Source organism: Ursus americanus, chromosome X, assembly GCF_024610735.1.
Source record: "Ursus americanus isolate L20-20 chromosome X, mUrsAme1.1.p, whole genome shotgun sequence".
In the NCBI taxonomy this organism is placed as follows: Eukaryota; Metazoa; Chordata; class Mammalia; order Carnivora; family Ursidae; genus Ursus; species Ursus americanus.
In genome coordinates, this window is record NC_142164.1 from 49,326,651 (window position 1) to 49,344,428 (window position 17,778).

A 17,778-nucleotide genomic window follows, 5' to 3' on the forward strand; every position below is an offset into this window, starting at 1 on the left:
GGCAGGCTGAAAAATCAAGAAGACCACAACCGAGGGCGCCTGGGTGGCGCAGTCACTGAGCGCCTATCTTCGTCTTAGGGCGTGATCCCGGTGTTCCAGAAAGGAGTCCCTCATCAGGCTCCTCCGCTGGGAGCCTGCTTCTTCCTCTCCCACTCCCCTGCTTATATTCCCTCTTTCGCTGGTTGGCTCTCTGCCACATATAAATAAATAAAATCTTTAAAGAAGAAGCCCACATCCCAAAGATCCCTATAAAACAAGGGGCACGGCCTGGGACCCAGTCAATAATTTGGGCTCTGGACAACCCCGCAACCTCTCCTCATCAGAATGACAAGAAGAAGAAGACCCCCCAGCAAAGAAAAGACAGTGAGTATGTGGCCTCTGCCACAGAAATAATGGATATCGATGTAACCAAATTATCAGAAATGGAATTCAGAGTAACGATGGTCAAAATGATGAGTAGAATTGAAAAAAAGTATTAACGAAAAGGTTACTGAGAATATAGAATCCCTTGGGTCAGAAATGAGAGTGAATCTGACAGAAATTAAAATTCTATGAGCCAAATGCAGGCAAAACTAGAGGCTCTGACGGCCAGGGTCACCGAAACAGAGGAACGTATTAGTGAATTGGAGGATGGGTTAATAGAGGAAAAAACAAAAATAGAAGCTGGTCTTAAAAAAATCCACACCCACAAATGTAGGTTACGGGAGATTACTGACTCAATGAAACGATCCAATGTCAGAATCATCGGCATCCCCGAGGTGGTGAAGAAAAACAGAGGTCTAGAAGAGATATTTGAAAAAATTGTAGCTGAAAACTTCCCTAATCTAGCTAGGGAAACAAACATTCGTGTCCAAGAGGCAGAGAGGACCCCTCCCAAGCTCAACCACAACAAACCTACGCCACATCACGTCATAGTCGAATTCGCAAATATTAGATCCAAGGATACAGTATTGAAAGTGGCCAGGGCAAAGAACTTTCTCACGTACAAAGGGATCAGAATTACGTCAGACCTGTCTACACAGACCTGGAATGAGAGAAAGGGTTGGGGGGGGGGCATTTTTAAAGCTATTTCAGAGAAAAACATGCAGCCAAGGATCCTTTATCCAGCAAGGCTGTCATTCAGAATTGATGGAGAAATAAAGATATTTCAGAATCGCCAGTCATTAACCAATTTCGTAACCATGAAACCAGCCCTACAGGAGATATTAAGGGGGGTTCTATATAAAGGTAAAAAGGCCGCAAGAGTGATACAGAACAGAAAGTCACAACCAATACAAACAAAGACTTTACTGGCAACATGGCATCATTAAAATTCTATCTCTCAGTTCTTAGTGCCAATGTAAATGGTTTGAATGCTCCCATAAATGCCACAGGGTTGCAGATTGGATAAAAAGAAATGACCCATCCATTTGCTGTCTACAAGAGACTCATTTCGAAACCAAAGATGCATTCAGACTGAGAGTAAGGGGATGGAGTACCATCTTTTACGCCAATGGACCTCAAAAGAAAGCTGGGGTAGCAATTCTCATATCAGAGAGATTGGATTTTAAACTAGAGACTACAGTTAGAGACACAGAAGGGCACTATATTATTCTTAAAGGAAGTATTCAACAAGTGGATATGACAATTATAAATATATATGCCCCCAACAGGGGAGCAGCAAGATACACAAGCCAACTCTTAACCAGAATAAAGAGACATATAGATAAAAATACATTAATAGCAGGGGAACTCAACACTCCACTATCAGAAATAGACAGAACACCCCGGCAAAAACTAAGCAAAGAATCAAAGGCTTTGAATGCCATACTTGATGAGTTAGACCTCAAAGATATACATAGAACACTACACCCCAGAACCAAAGAATACTCATTCTATTCTAATGCCCATGGAACATTCTCAAGAATAGACCATGTTCTGGGACACAAAACAGGTCTCAACCGATACCAAAAGATTGAAATTATCCCCTGCATATTCTCAGACCACAACGCTCTGAAATTGGAACTCAACCACAAGGAAAAATTTGGAAGAAACTCAAACACTTGGAGACTAAGAACCATACTGCTCAGGAATGACTCGATAAACCAGGAAATCAAAAATCAAATTAAACAATTTATGGAGACCAATGAGAATGAAAATACAACAGTCCAAAACCTATGGGATACTGCAAAGGCAGTCCTAAGGGGGAAATACATAGCCATCCAAGCCTCACTCAAAAGAATAGAAAAATCTAAAATGCAGTTTTTATATTCTCACCTCAAGAAGCTAGAACAGCAACAGAGGGACAGGCCTAATCCACGCACGAGGAAGCAGTTGCCCAAAATTAGAGCTGAAATCAATCAAGCAGAAACGAGAAGTACAGTAGAGCAGATCAACAGGACTAGAAGCTGGTTCTTTGAGAGAATCAATAAAATTGACAGACCACTGGCAACACTTATCCAAAAGAAAAGAGAAAGGACCCAGATTATTAAAATTATGAATGAAAAAGGAGAGGTCACGACGAACACCATTGAAATTGGAAGGATTATTAGAAATTTTTATCAACAGCTATATGCCAATAAACTAAGCAATCTGGAAGAGATGGAATCCTTCCTGGAAACCTATAAACTACCAAGATTGAAACAGGAAGAAATTGATTTCTTAAACAGGCCAATTAATTATGAAGAAATTGTGTCAGTGATAAACAACCTTCCAAATAACAAAACTCCAGGCCCGGACGGTTTTCCTGGGGAATTCTACCAAACATTCAAAGAAGAAATAATACCTATTCTCCTAAAGCTATTTCAAAAAATAGAAACAGAAGGAAAGCTACCAAACTCATTCTATGAGGCCAATATTACCTTGATCCCCAAACCAGGCAAAGACCCCCTCAAAAAGGAGAATTACAGACCGATTTCCCTAATGAATATGGACGCCAAAATCCTCAACAAGATACTTGCTAATAAAATCCAACAGTACATTAAAAGGATTATCCATCATGATCAAGTGGGATTCATACCTGGGATGCAAGCGTGGTTGAGTATTCGCAAATCAATCAGGGTGATACATCATATCAACAAGAAAAGACTCAGGAACCATATGATCCTCTCAATCGATGCCGAAAAAGCATTTGACAAAATACAGCATCCTTTCCTGATTAAAACCCTTCAGAGTGTAGGAATAGAAGGTACATTTCTCAATCTCATAAACCATCTATGAAAAGCCAACTGCAAATATTATTCTCAATGGGGAAAAGCTGGAAGCCTTTCCCTTAAGATCAGGAACACGACAAGGATGCCCACTCTCGCCACTATTATTCAACATAGTACTAGAAGTCCTTGCAACAGCAATCAGACGACAAAAAGGGATCAAAGGTATTCAAATCGGCAAAGAAGAAGTCAAAATGTCTCTCTTCGCAGATGACATGATACTCTATATGGAAAACCCAAAAGAAGCCACTCCCAAACTATTAGAAGTTATAGAGCAATTCAGTAACGTGGCGGGATACAAAATCAATGCTCAGAAATCAGTTGTATTTCTATACACGAATAACGAGACCGAAGAAAGAGAAATTAGGGAATCCATCCCATTTACAATAGCACCAAAAACCATACGTTACCTTGGAATTAACTTAAACAGAGACGCAAAGGACCTATATTCTAGAAACTATAAATCACTCTTGAAAGACATTGAGGAAGACATAAAAAGATGGAAAAATATTCCATGCTCATGGATCGGAAGAATTAACATAGTTAAAATGTCCATGCTACCCAGAGCAATCTACACTTTCAATGCTATCCCGATCAAAATACCGAGGACATTTTTCAAAGAACTGGAACAAATAATCCTTAAATTTGTATGGAAACAGAAAAGGCCCCGAATCTCCAAGGAACTGTTGAAAAGGAAAAAGAAAGCTGGGGGCATCACAATGCCGGATTTCGAGCTGTACTACAAAGCTGTGATCACAAAGACAGCATGGTACTGGCACAAAAACAGACACATAGACCAATGGAACAGAATAGAGAACCCAGAAATGGACCCTCGGCTCTTTGGGCAACTAATATTTGATAAAGCAGGAAAAAACATTTGGTGGGAAAAAGACAGTCTCTTCAATAAATGGTGCTGGGAAAATTGGACAGCTACATGCAAAAGAATGAAACTTGACCACTCTCTCACACCATACACAAAGATAAACTCCAAATGGATGAAAGACCTCGATGTGAGACAGGAACCCATTAATAAAAGAAAGGATAAGAACCATACGATCCTCTCAACAGATGCAGAAAAAAGCATTTGACAAGCTAGAGCATCATTCTTAATAGAAACTCGCAAAAAAAAAAAAAAGATAAATGTAGCATACCTCAACATCAGAAAGGCCAGATATGAAAGATCCATAGCTAATTTCATACTTAGTGGTACAAACTGAGAGCTTTTCCTCTGTGGTCAAGAGTAAGACAGGGATGTTCACTCACCATTGTTAATATTCTTTAAAGATTCTATTTATGCATTTTGATAGAGAGAGAGCAAGAGAGCACAAGACGGGGGAAGAACACAGGGAGAGGGAGAAGCAGACTCCCGGATGAGCAGGGAGCCCAACGTGGGGCTTGATTCCAGGACGCTGAGATCATGACCTGAGCCGAAGGCATATGCTTAACCAACTGAGCCACCCAGGTGCCCCTTACCATTGTTATTTAACATAGTACAGGAAGTCCTAGCCTCAACAGTCACACAACAACAACAAAAAAAAGGCATTCAAATCAGCAAAAAAGAAGTCAAACTTTCACCATTTAAAATCAATCTGATACTCTTTGTAGAAAACCCAAAAGATTCCACCCAAAAAATTTGCTAGAACTGATACACAAATTCAGTAATGCCTCAGGAATACAAAATCAACCTACAGAAATCTGTTGCAATTTCTATACACCAATAATAAAGAAACAGAAAGAGAAGTCAAGGAATCGATGCCATTTATAATTGCACCAAAAGACATGAGATACGTAGGAATAACCGTAACCAAAGAGGTAAAAGATCCGTATTCCAAAAACTATAGAACATTTATGAAAGAAATTGAAGATGTCACAAAGAAATGGAAAAACATTTCATGCTCATGGATTGGAAGAACAAATATTATTAAAATGTCTATACTACACAAAGCAATCTATACACTTAATGCAATCCTTACCAAAATACCACCAGCATTTTTCACATAGGTGGACAAACAACCCTAAAATTTGTATGGAACCACAAAAGACCCCGAATAGCCAAAATAATACTGAAAAAGAAAAGCAAAGATGCAGGCTTCGCAATTCTGGACTTCCAGTTGTATTTTTATTTTATTTTATTTTATTTTATTTTATTTTATTTTATTGTATTGTATTGTATTGTATTGTATTTTTTATTATGACATGTTAGTCACTATACAGTACATCATTAGCTTTTGATGTAGTGTTCCATGATTCATTGTTTGCATATAACACCCAGAGCTCCATGCAATACATGCCCTCCTTAATATCCTTCACTGGGCTAGCCAGTTGTACTAAAAAGAAGTGTGGTCAAGACAGTATGGTAAGGGCACAAAAACAGACACATAGATCAAAGGAACAGAAACAGAAAACCCAGAAATGGACCCACAACATTACGGTCACCTCATCTTTGACAAAGCAGGAAAGAATATCCAATGGGAAAAAGACAGTCTCTTCCCCAACTGGTGTTAGGAAAACTGGACAACAACATGCAGAAGAATGATACTGTACCATTTTCTTATATCACACACAAAATAAACTCAAAATGGATGAGAGATCTAAATGAGACAGGAATCCTTCAAAATTCTAGAGCAGAACAGAGGCAGAAACTTCTTTGACCTTGGCCATAGCAACTTATACAAGTCTCTGGAGACAAGGGAAACAAAATAAAAAATGAACTATTGGGACTTTATCAAGATAAAAAGCTTCTGCACAGTGAAGGACACAATTAACAAAACTAAAACAGACCTATGGAATGGGAGAAGATATTTGCAAATGATATATCTGATAAAGGGTTATTATCTAAAATCTATAAAGAATTTACCAAACTCAACATCCAAAAAACAAATCATCCAGTTAAGAAATGGGCAGAAGACATGAATAGACATTTTTCCAAAGAAGGCATCCAGATGGTCAACAGACACATGAAAAGATACTCAACATCCCTCATCATCAGGGAAACACAAATCAAAACCATGAGATACCACCTCATATCTGTCAGAACGGCTAAAATTAACAACCCAGGAAACAACACGTATTGGTGAGGATGTGGAGAAAGAGGAACCCTTTTACACTGTTGCTGGGAATGCAAACTGGTGCAGCCACTCTTGAAAACAGTATGGAGGTTCCTCAAAAAGTTAAAAATGGAAGTACCTTATGACCCAGTAATTGCACTACTAGGTATTTACCTAAAGGATACAAAACTACTGATTTGAAGGGGCACATAAAACCTGATGTTTATAGCACCATTATCAACAATAACCAAATTACGGAAAGAGACCAAATGTCCATCAACTGATGAATGAATAAATAAGATGTGGTGTGTGTGTGTGTGTGTGTGTGTGTGTGTGTGTGTGTGTATATATATATATATATATATATATATATATATATATATGAATATTACTGAATCATCAAAAATGAAATCTTGCCATTTGTAAGGGCATGGATAGAGCTAGAGTGTATTATGCTGAGCCAAAAAAGTCAGTCAAAGAGAGAAAAATACCATATGATTTCACTCATATGTAGAATTTAAGAAATGAAACAGATGAACGTAGGGGAAGGGAAAAAAAGAGAGGGAAGCAAACCATAAGAGACTCTTACTAACAAAAATAATGTGAGGTTTGATGGAAAGGAGGTAGGCAGGGGATGGGTTAAATGGGTGATGGGTATTAAGAAGGGCACTTGTTGTGTTGAGCACTGGGTGTTACATGTGCATGAATCACTAAATTCTACTCTTAAAATCAATATTACATGATATATTAATGAACGAGAATTTTTTTTGAATGGCTATTTGTATAGCTTTTACGGGGAAAACCTAGGGAAGTATAATGCATACATAATATGTCTGTAGTACAGAATCTTCCCAAAGAAAAATAAATTGGAAATTACACCCATTCTTTTACCTTACTCTTAACAACTGACACAAGAAGTGAAGTGATGTCAGGCTCTTTGGGTGATAACTTTCCCCCCAGGTCTATTTCTCATTGTGACAATATCGTCCTGTAATCAATCATGGAAATTTACATCAAAACCTTGGGATGTACTGTATGGTGACTAACATAATAAAAAATTATTATGAACTAGAATTTAATGCAAATTCAAAAAACAATAAAAGAAATAAACATAAGGTTTTTAGAATGGTGTAAAGTGAATTGCTCATTATTCAGGTATTAATATAAAACAAAAAAAATCCACATACTATGTGATAAAGGAAAATCATAGTAATAAAGTGATAAAGTCAACACACAGTAAAATGCTTGCTTATATTTACAACTGAAAAATAATTATGGCCTCTACTTTAAACAATGCTTGAATAGGGGTATTTGCAATTCAATGAGACTGCATTCTGTCAGAGTTTGAATATAACACAAATATTTTACATTCCTGGGAAAGAGATTTTTTTAAACACATGGAATCAATTTTGTTTTGTTTCTGCCTAACCAAATGTCCAAACCTTCCTCATGAAGTTTCTAATTAACATTGAAAATAGAAGCAAAGCAAATAATTGGAAGCTTATTAAATTCTGAAACTTTTCTATGTTTCTGAAATAAAAGTAACTTTGAAGATAGTGGTTCTCAAGCAGCAACAATTTTGTCTAATAGGGGACATTTTTCAATTTCTGAAGGCATTTTTGTTTTTTATAACTAGTGGTGGCTACGACTAGTATCTAGTGGGTAGAGGCCAGGAATACAGCTAAACATCTTACAGTGTACAGGACAGCACTCCACAAAAAAGAATTACTGAGCCAAAATATCAACAGTATCAAAGTTAAGGAACTCCTCTTAAGCATATGCTTTCAGCACTTGTCAAATACTTTTAAACTTATTCCTTGTGTAATATTTAAGACATATAGAAATGTATACACAAGACAATGAATCTATGTGCCTACCACTGAGCTTAATAAAAAGTGTTCAATCCCTCCTTCTCTACTTCTTACTGCCTCTCTAGTTTTTAAAGTTAAAATACCTATCATGTTATTGCTATATTATAACTATGTTAAAATATGTCATAACATGTTGGCTATATCATATTAGGTTAAATTGTACTACAACTATCCTATGACTTTAATAGATTTAATGATTAGCCATATTTATGCTTTACATAGGGGATCTAGAATCATAATAGAACATACAAAAACCATATGGTAAGTAAATATTTATTCCTTGTACATAGATTGTCTTGATTAATTCCTGAATATACAACTGGGAAGAAGTGGTTTTACAGATAAAAATCAATTACAAATGTGTTATAATTCATTGAATACATGACTAGCTGACAATCTGTGGATTCAGAACAAATTTATATAATACAAAAAAAAAAATGAGTAGGAAGCCTGTAAACAAAAACAAACAGTGTGATCGTTTTCCATCTCTGTTAGTTTCATTGAGGGTACTGGAGCCTGAATTCTCTGTCTCCATTTCTCTTGGGCTGAGGGACTCCTGCCTTTTGTCTAGAGGTAGCTTCATAACTCCAAGTTAGAGTAAGGATTTTGCTATGACCTTGCTTCTCATTTCCTAGTTCAAGGTTCTGGAAGTCTGTGTGAGGAAAAGGTGGCACTTTCCACATTCTACAACTGCAAGGGAATTCTTGGTCTACCACATACATCACCTCACTTCAACAGACCCAATGGATGTATAGGATGAAAGAACCAGAATTTTAATAAAGTTCTATCATGGCTTGAAGTCTACAAGACAGCAGAAAATATGATCTTTGAGGCCACATCTTGCTCAACTATTAAGAACTATGCTTTGTTCAAAGTATAAATAGACTAAAATATTTTGCATTTTTAATATGCTTTTTACAATCCAATTAGTAGAAGAAAATTGTTTAAAGCTACTTTTTCTTTCTTTTTAAAATAATCTGGTATCACTTATGAACAACAATACAAACAGTGATGGTTACAAATGAATACTGGTATTAATCAACAAAAAACACAGAGGGGATAAAAATAAGCACTCATTACATTTACTTGGAATAGATATGATTTTATCAACAGACTGATAGTAGCAAACAAGTGTCAAAGATAAGCAGTGAAGAAAGGGAAGAGAAAAAAAATCACTCAACTAACCAGTTAGAAACAAAAGATGAAAAAGAACAGCAGCTCATGGATAAAGTGTTTTTAGATTGCAAAAGCATGCCATAAAGTATTTATTCCACTATGATCAGAAATGAGAAAGAAATGCTTTATGAATGTTCCTGTTTTTGCTAATGTTACGTTTTTCTCTAAAAAAATTATGGAAATGAATGTGGTTAATACAAGTTGTTATTTAAGAGAAAAATGTTTTAAACTCTACAGTACTAATGCCATTATAGCCTTAATTCACACACTTATAGTCATCAACCCTTGTAAAGTATACGAACACATGCAGACTCACAGGCTGCATAAAATACAGATGGTCGATAGCCGCGTAAATAGATCAATGATTACAAAGACGGATTGAGGAGACAAAAATGAGCTCTACTATTACACATGCATGAACTTCCGGACTATAAGAATAATTATACTCCAGAACTGGTTAATTGAGGGAAGTTGAAGAATCATTTATCCCTGCAGAATCGATAGATGCCCATCTATCTTTGATGGCTTAGGACTAGCATTGCCTGGAATCAGGGCAATGTATCGGATGACCTATGCTTTACTCTAATTATTATGTCGGGACCCAATAAAAGTTAAATAATTCATATAATTTGTTTTGAGACCTAAAGTAACAATTGGAAAAACATAATCATGCGGTTACTTGGAGACCCTATACATTTGGTGCAGTGCTGGATACTTGAATGGGTTCCAGAAGAGTAACACAGCCTGCAGGAGTAGAAATTATCTGAGGGGGGAAAAATCAAGCTGGGATACTTCCACGCATGTATTACAAAAAGACATCTAGGGAGGTATTTCTGTATTTTCCAGGTATGAAGGAGATGCCCTAAAGCCATATTTCACTGAGGGAATATTATTAAGAAAGAATAGGGCCCTTTATTTAGAAAAGAATGTATTTAAAATGAAAGTAAGAAAAGGAGGGAAGTAAGAGGAAGGGAGGGTGAGAAGGAAGGAGGAAAGGGAAGGAGGAAGGTTAAGAGAAAATGAAGTAGGTGGAGAATGAGCAAAAAACTGGATAGCAGAGAGTTGCATATCCAGAAGAAATGCCTCTGTCCCTTAAAACTAAGGGAGACATCGAACAAAAGACAATAAACAGAACATTTGCTTAAGGAATACAAAAATCTGGTACGAAGTATGGATTATTTTAAGAAAAAACTACATGAAAATAACTACTACTTGAACTAAGTAAGTCACTGAAATTCAGGATATCAAAAGGGGTATCTTTTACCCAATCTCATTCTCTTATTCAGCATTCCTTAAAATTCTCCCCTGTGCTGGCTATTGTGACAAACCACAGTATCTGGCCCTCTCCCTAACATGGTGGCTCACTTTGTTCTGATATGTGTAACACCACCCGTTCCTTCAACCAGTGTGCTTTACAGAAATGTAATCTTTAACCTTCCATTTCTCACTTTTCTTCCACTATCTACTTTGGTATATATCCCCTATCCACTATCTTTACTCCTCATACTCCAACAAACATTTCTTTGCAAATGATTCCAAAAATTCTATTTTCAGTCCTAATCTCCACTCTGATTTCCAATTACATATTCTAATATAATGTATCTGTTAAAATTTTCTCCTCTGCCCTGGAAGTATTTTCTCTGTGTGACATATTTCACTTAGCATAATGTTCTCAAGGTTGTCCATAAATGTTCTCAAGGTTGTCCATAAATGAAAGGACATCCATGTTGTCATAAATGAAAGGATTTCCTCCTTTTCTACGGCTGAATAACATTCCTCTGCGTGTGTGTGTGTGTGTGTGTATGTGTAACTTCTTTATTCATTCATCAATAGAAATGTAGATTGTTTCCATGTCTTGGCTATTGTAAAAACAAAATGCTACAATAAAAATAAGTATGCAGGGGCAGCTGGGTAGCTCAGTTGGTTGGGCAACTGCCTTTGGCTCAGGTTATGATTTTGGAATCTCAGGACTGAGTCCCACATGAGCCTCCCTGCTCAGCAAGGAGTCAGCTTCTCCCTCTGACCCTCCTCTCCTAATGCTCACTTTCACTCTCTCTCTCAAATAAATAAATAAAATCTTTTAAAAAAATCAGTATGCAGGTATCTCTTCAACATACTGATTTCATTTCCTTCAGACATATACTAAGGGCTGTGACTGCTCAATCATACAGTAGTTCCATTTTATTTTTTTCATGAATCACCACACTCTTTTCAAGACTGGCTGCACCACTTTATATTCCTACCAACAGTTTACAAGGGTTCTCTTCTCTCCACATCCTCACCAGCACATGTTATCTGTCTTTTTTTGTAATAGTGATTCCAATAGAACTGAGGTGATATCTCATTATAGATTTGATTTGCATTTCTCCGATAATTAGTAATATTGTGCATCTTTTCAAATACCTGTTGGTCACTGGAATATCTTCTTTGGGAAAAAAGTCCTTTCAAGTTCTTTGCTTTTTTTTTTTTTTCCTGACTACGTTGAGAATTTTTTTTTAATACTTTTTTTATTATATTATGTTATTCACCATACAGTACATCCCTGGTTTTTGATGTAAAGTTACATGATTCATTAGTTGTGTATAACACCTAGTGCACCATGCAATACGTGCCCTCCTTACTATCCATCACCAGCCTATCCCATTCCCCCACCCCACTCCCCTCTGAAGCCCTCAGTTTGTTTCCCAGAGTCCATAGTCTCTCATGCTACATTCGCCTTCTGATTACCCCCCTTTCTTAATCCCTTTCTTCTCCTACTGATCCTCCTACTATGTTCCATAAATGAGTGAAACCATATGATAGTTGTCTTTCTCTGCTTGACTTATTTCACTTAGCATTATCTCCAGTTATACTAGTGCCGTCCATCTCCATTATACCAGTGCCGTCCATGTTGCAACAAATGTTGAGAAATCGTTCTTTCTGAGAGCTGAGTAATATTCCATTGTATATATGGACCACAATTTCTTAATACAGTCATCTGTTGAAGGGCATCTCGGCTCCTTCCACAATTTAGCTATTCTGGACAATGCTGCTATGAACATTGGGATTCATATGGCCCTTCTCTTCACTACCTCTGTATTTTTGGGGTAAATCCCAGTAGTGCAATGGCTGGATTATAAGGTAGATCAATTTTTAACTTTTTAAGGGACCTCCACACTGTTTTCCAGAGTGGCTGTACCAACTTGCATTCCCACCAACAATGTAGGAGGGATCCCCTTTCTCCACATCCTCTCCAACAATTGTTGTTTCCTGTCTTGTCAATTTTTGCCATGCTAACTGGCATAAGGTGGTATCTCAGTGTGGTTCTGATTTGAATTTCCCTGATGTCTAATGATTTTGAACATTTTTTCGTGCATCTGTTAGCCATATCTATATCTTCAATGGAAAAGTGTCTGTTCATTTCTTCTGCCCATTTTATGATTTGTTTATTTGTTTCTTGTGTATTGAGTTTGAGAAATTCATTGTAAATCTTGGAAACCAGGCTTTTATCTGGAGTGTCATTTGCAAATATCTTCCCCCATTCCATGGGCTGCCTCTTAGTTTTTTTGACTGTTTCCTTGGCTGTGCAGAAACTTTTGATCTTGATGAAGTCCCACAAGTTCATTTTTGCTTTTGTTTCTCTTGCTGTTGGAGATGTGTCATAAAAAAGGTTGCTGTGGCCGGTGTCGTAGAGGTTGCTGCCTATGCTTTCCTCTAGGATTTTGATGGATTCCTGTCTCACATCGAGGTCTTTCATCCATTTGGCGTTTATCTTTGTGTATGCTGTGAGAGAGTGGTCACGTTTCATTCTTTTGCATCTAGCTGTCCAATTTTCCCAGCACCATTTTTTGAAGAGACTGTCTTTTTTCCACTGGATGTTTTTTCCTGCTTTGTCAAAGATTAGTTGTCCAAAGAGCCGAGGGTCCATTTCTGGGTTCTCTATTCTGTTCCACTGGTCTATGTGTCTGTTTTTGTGTCAGTATGATGTTGTCTTTGTGATCACAACTTTGTAGTACAGCTCGAAATCCGGCATTGTGATGCCCCCAGCTTTGTTTTTCCTTTTCAACAATTCCTTGGCGATTTGGGGCCTTTTCTGGTTCCACACAAATTTAAGGGCTGTTTGTACCAGTTCCTTGAAAAATGTCATTGGTATTTTGATCGAGATAGCATTGAAGGTGTAGATTGTTTTGGGTAGCATAGACATTTTACCTATGTTAATTTTTCCGATCCATAAGCATGGAATATTTTTCCATCTTTTTGTGTCTTCAATGTCTTTCAAGACTGATTTGTAGTTTCTAGAATATAGATCCTTTACCTCTCTGGTTAAGTCAATTTCAACATAATGTATGATTTCTGGTGCTATTGCAAATGGAATGTATTCCGTAATTTCTTTTTCTTCAGTCTAATTGTTCATGTATAGAAATGCGACTGATTTCTGAGCATTGATTTTGTATCCCGCCACATTACTGAATTGCTCTATAACTTCTAGTAGTTTGGGGGTGGCTTCTTTTGGGTTTTTAAAAACAGAGTATCATGTCATCTGCGAAGAGAGAGAGTTGACTTCTTCTTTGCCGATCTGGATACCTTTTATCCCTTTTTGTTGTCTGATTGCTGTTGCAAGGACTTCTAGTACTATGTTGAATAATAATGGCGAGAGTGGGCATCCTTGTCATGTTCCTGATCTTAAGGGAAACGCTTCCAGCTTTTCCCCATTGAGAACGATATTTGCTGTAGGCTTTTCATAGATGGTTTTTATGAGATTGAGGAATGTACCCTCTATCCCTAGCTCTGAAGTGTTTTAATCAGGAAAGGATGCTGTATTTTGTCAAACGCTTTTTCTGCATCTGTTGAGAGGATCATATGGTTTTTGACTCTTTTCTTGTTGATATATCAATTGTATCACACTGATCAATTTGCGAATGTTGAACTACCCTTGCATCACAGGGATGAATCCCACTTGGTCATGATGGATAATCCGTTTAATGTACTTTTTGATCCTATTAGCTAGGATCTTGTTGAGAATATTGGCATCCATATTCATCAGGGATATCGGTCTGTAATTCTCCTTTTTGATGGGGTCTTTGCCTGGTTTGGGGATCAAAATAATATTGGCCTCATAGAATTTGGTAGTTTTCCTTCTGTTTCTATTTTTTGAAACAACTTTAGGAGAAGAGGTATTATTTCTTCTTTGAATGTTCGGTAAAATTCCTTGGGGAATCCATCACGCCCTGGGGTTTTGTTTTTCGGAAGGTTTTTAATCACTGCTTCAATCTCTTCATAATTAATTGGTCTGTTTAAAAAATCAATTTCTTCCTGTTTCAGTCTGGGTAGTTTATAGGTTTCCAGGAAGGCATCCATCTCTCCCAGGTTGCTTAATTTATTGGCATAAAGCTGTTGATTAAAGTTTCTAATGATCCCTCCTACTTCATTGGTGTTGGTTGTGATCTCTTCCCTTTCATTCCTAATTTTATTAATTTGGGTCCTTTCTCTATTCTTTTGGATAAGTCTTGCCAGTGGCTTATTTACTTCATTTATTCTTTCAAAGAACCAGCTTCTAGTTCTGTTGATCTGCTCTACTCTGCTCCTGGTTTCTACTTCATTGATCTCTGCTCTAATATTCATCAACTGCCTTCTCGTGCATGGATTAGGCCTGTTCTGTTGCTGTTCCAGCTTCTTGATGTGAGAATATAAAAACTGCATTTTAGACTTTTCTATTCTTTTGAGTGAGGCATGGATAGCTGTGTATTTCCCCCTTAGGACTGCCTTTGCAGTATCCCATAGGTTTTGGACCATTGTGTTTTCATTCTCGTTGGTCTCCATAAATTGTTTAAATTGATTTTTGATTTCTGGGTTTATCAAATCATTCTTGAGCAGGATGGTTCTTAGTCTCCAAGTGTTTGAGTTTCTTCCAAATTTTTCCTTGTTGTTGAGTTCCGATTTCAACGCACTGTGTTCTGAGAATATGCAGGGAAAATTTTCAGTCTTTTAGTATCGGTTGAGACCAGTTTTGTGACCCAGAACATGATCTATTCTGGAGAATGTTCCATGGGCATTAGAATAGAGTGAGTATTCTTTTGTTCTGGGGTGTAGTGTTCTATATATATATATATCTATGAGGTCCATCTGGTCCAATATGACTGATAATGGAGTGTTGAGGTCCCCTACTATTAACATATTTTTATCTATATGTCTCTTTATTCTGGTTAAGAGTTGGCTTGTGTATTTTGCTGATCCCCTGTTGGGGGCATACATATTTATAATTGTCATATCCACTTGTTGGATACATCCTTTAAGAATAATATAGTGCCCTTCTGTATCTCTAACTACAGTCTTTAGTTTAAAATCCAATCTGTCTGATATGAGAATTGCTACTCCAGCTTTCTTTTGGGGTCCATTGGCATGAAAGATGGTTTTTCGTCGCTTTACTTTCAGTCTGGATATATCTTTAGGTACAAAATGAGTCTCTTGTACACAGCAAATGGATGGGTCATGTCTTTTTATCCAACCTTCAACCCTGTGGTGTAGTGTTTTATGGGAGCATTTTGGCCATTCACATTGAGAGTGATTATTGAGAGATATTATTTTAATGATGCCATGTTGCCTGTAAAGTCTTTGTTTCTATAGATTGTAACTTTCTGTTCTCTAGCACCCTTGGGGCCTTTTTACTTTTATACAACCCCCCTTAATATCTGCTGTAGGGCTGGTTTTGTGGTTATGAAATTAGTCAGTGACTGGCGATTCTGGAAGGTCCTTATCTCTCTATCAATTCTGAATTATAGCCTTGCTGGATAAAGGATCCTTGGCTGCATGATTTTCTCTGAAAGAGCTTTAAAAATGGCCCCCCAACTCTTTCTCTCATTCCAGGTCTGTGTAGACAGGTCTGACGTAATCCTGATACTTTTGCCTCAGTATGTTAGAAATTTCTTTTCCCTGGCCGCTTTCAATACTGTATTCTTGGATCTAATATTTGCAAATTGCACTATGACGTGACGTGGCATAGGTTTGTTTTGGTTGAGCTTGGGAGGGGTCCTCTCTGCCTATTGGACATGAATGCTTGTTTCCTTTGCTATTTTAGGGAAGTTTTCAGCTACAATTTGTTCAAATATCTCTTCTAGTTTTTCTGTTTTTCTCCACCCCCTTGGGGATGCCAATCATTCTGACACTGGAACGTTTCATTGAGTCAGTAATCTCCAGTAACCTACATTCTGGAGATTGGATTTTTTTGAGCCAAGTTTCTGTTTTAGCTTTCTCTTCTACCATCTCATCCTCCAATTTGCTAATTCGTCTTCTGCCTCATTTACCCTGGCCGACAGAGCATCTAGTTTTGACTGCATTTGATTCATAGCATTTTTAATTTCTGCCAGATTCGCTCTCATTTCCGCCCTTAGAGATTCTATATTCTTGTTAATATTTTCATTAATATTTTTTCAAGTCTACACATCATCTTGACCATTGTTACTCTGAACTCCATTTCTGATAATTTGGTTAAATCCATATCCATCAGTTCTGTGGCAGAGGCCAGAGACTCATTGTCTTTTCTTTGCTGGGGGGGGGATTTCTCCTTCTCATCATTCTGATGAGGAGAGGTTGCGGGGTTGTCCCGAGCCGAAATTATTGACCAGGACCCATGCAGTGTGCACTTGTTTTATAGGGACCTTAGGGATGTGGGCTTCTTGATTTTCCAGCCTGCCTTCTGGGGGAGGGGCCTGCCACACTGATACTCAGGCAACCCTGTTTGGGTAGAGTCTCCGCGTCCCCTGCAAGGGGGCATGGCGTTGGACACAATGTGAGCCGGTATTTCCAGCCTTTTGTTCTCTGGCGGCTTTCTCTGGAGGTTTGCTGTGCCTCTTCTGAGAGTCAGAGCAGCAGTGGCCGAATCCCAGCCTCTGTCAGAACATCGATATCGCAGTCTGCTCTCCACTGAGCTCTTCTGGCCTCTTTAACTCTGTTTCTGTTGGTGCTGCTAAACCCTGCAGCGTCCCGGGATGTGCGTCCCACAGCCGGCATCCCAGCTCTCACTTCCAGGGCTGGCAGGTCTCTGTCCTTTGTGTTTCTAACACCACCAGCCGCCACGCACACCCTGGAGCTCTGGTTTTCAGTCTGGTAGCGCGCATTCCCAGGCTCACGGTGTCAGTGTGCTCTCTCGCGGGTGCCGGCCCGTGAGTTCGCCTGTTCCCCAGTGCAGGTGAATACCGCTTTCTGGCTCCCGAACGCGGAGGCTCCCTCCCCCTTCCATTTCTCTTCCGATATCTGTGCGCACGTTCATGGCTCCCTGCTTTGTACCTCAATACTCAGTGCTGGAGATGTTCATTTGTATAGGTCCAGGTGTATCTTCCTACGTCTCAGGCTGATTCCGTGGGTGTTCAGGATGGTCTGGTACCTATCCAGCTCGACTCAGGGGCCAGCTGAAAAAGGGGACCCCTACTCCTCCACCATCTTAACTCCAACCTCTTTGCTGATTTTTTAAGTCCAATTATTTGGTTTTCTACTCTTAAGTTGTAGGAGTTCCTTATATAT

General features: G+C 38.2%; 1 protein-coding gene across 3 annotated transcripts in view; it reads right to left on the reverse strand.

The window, feature by feature from the left end:
- Window positions 1–17,778, reverse strand: part of DIAPH2 (diaphanous related formin 2) — a 988,957-nt gene that overhangs the window by 497,740 nt on the left and 473,439 nt on the right. The gene's annotated exons all lie outside the window — the stretch shown is intronic.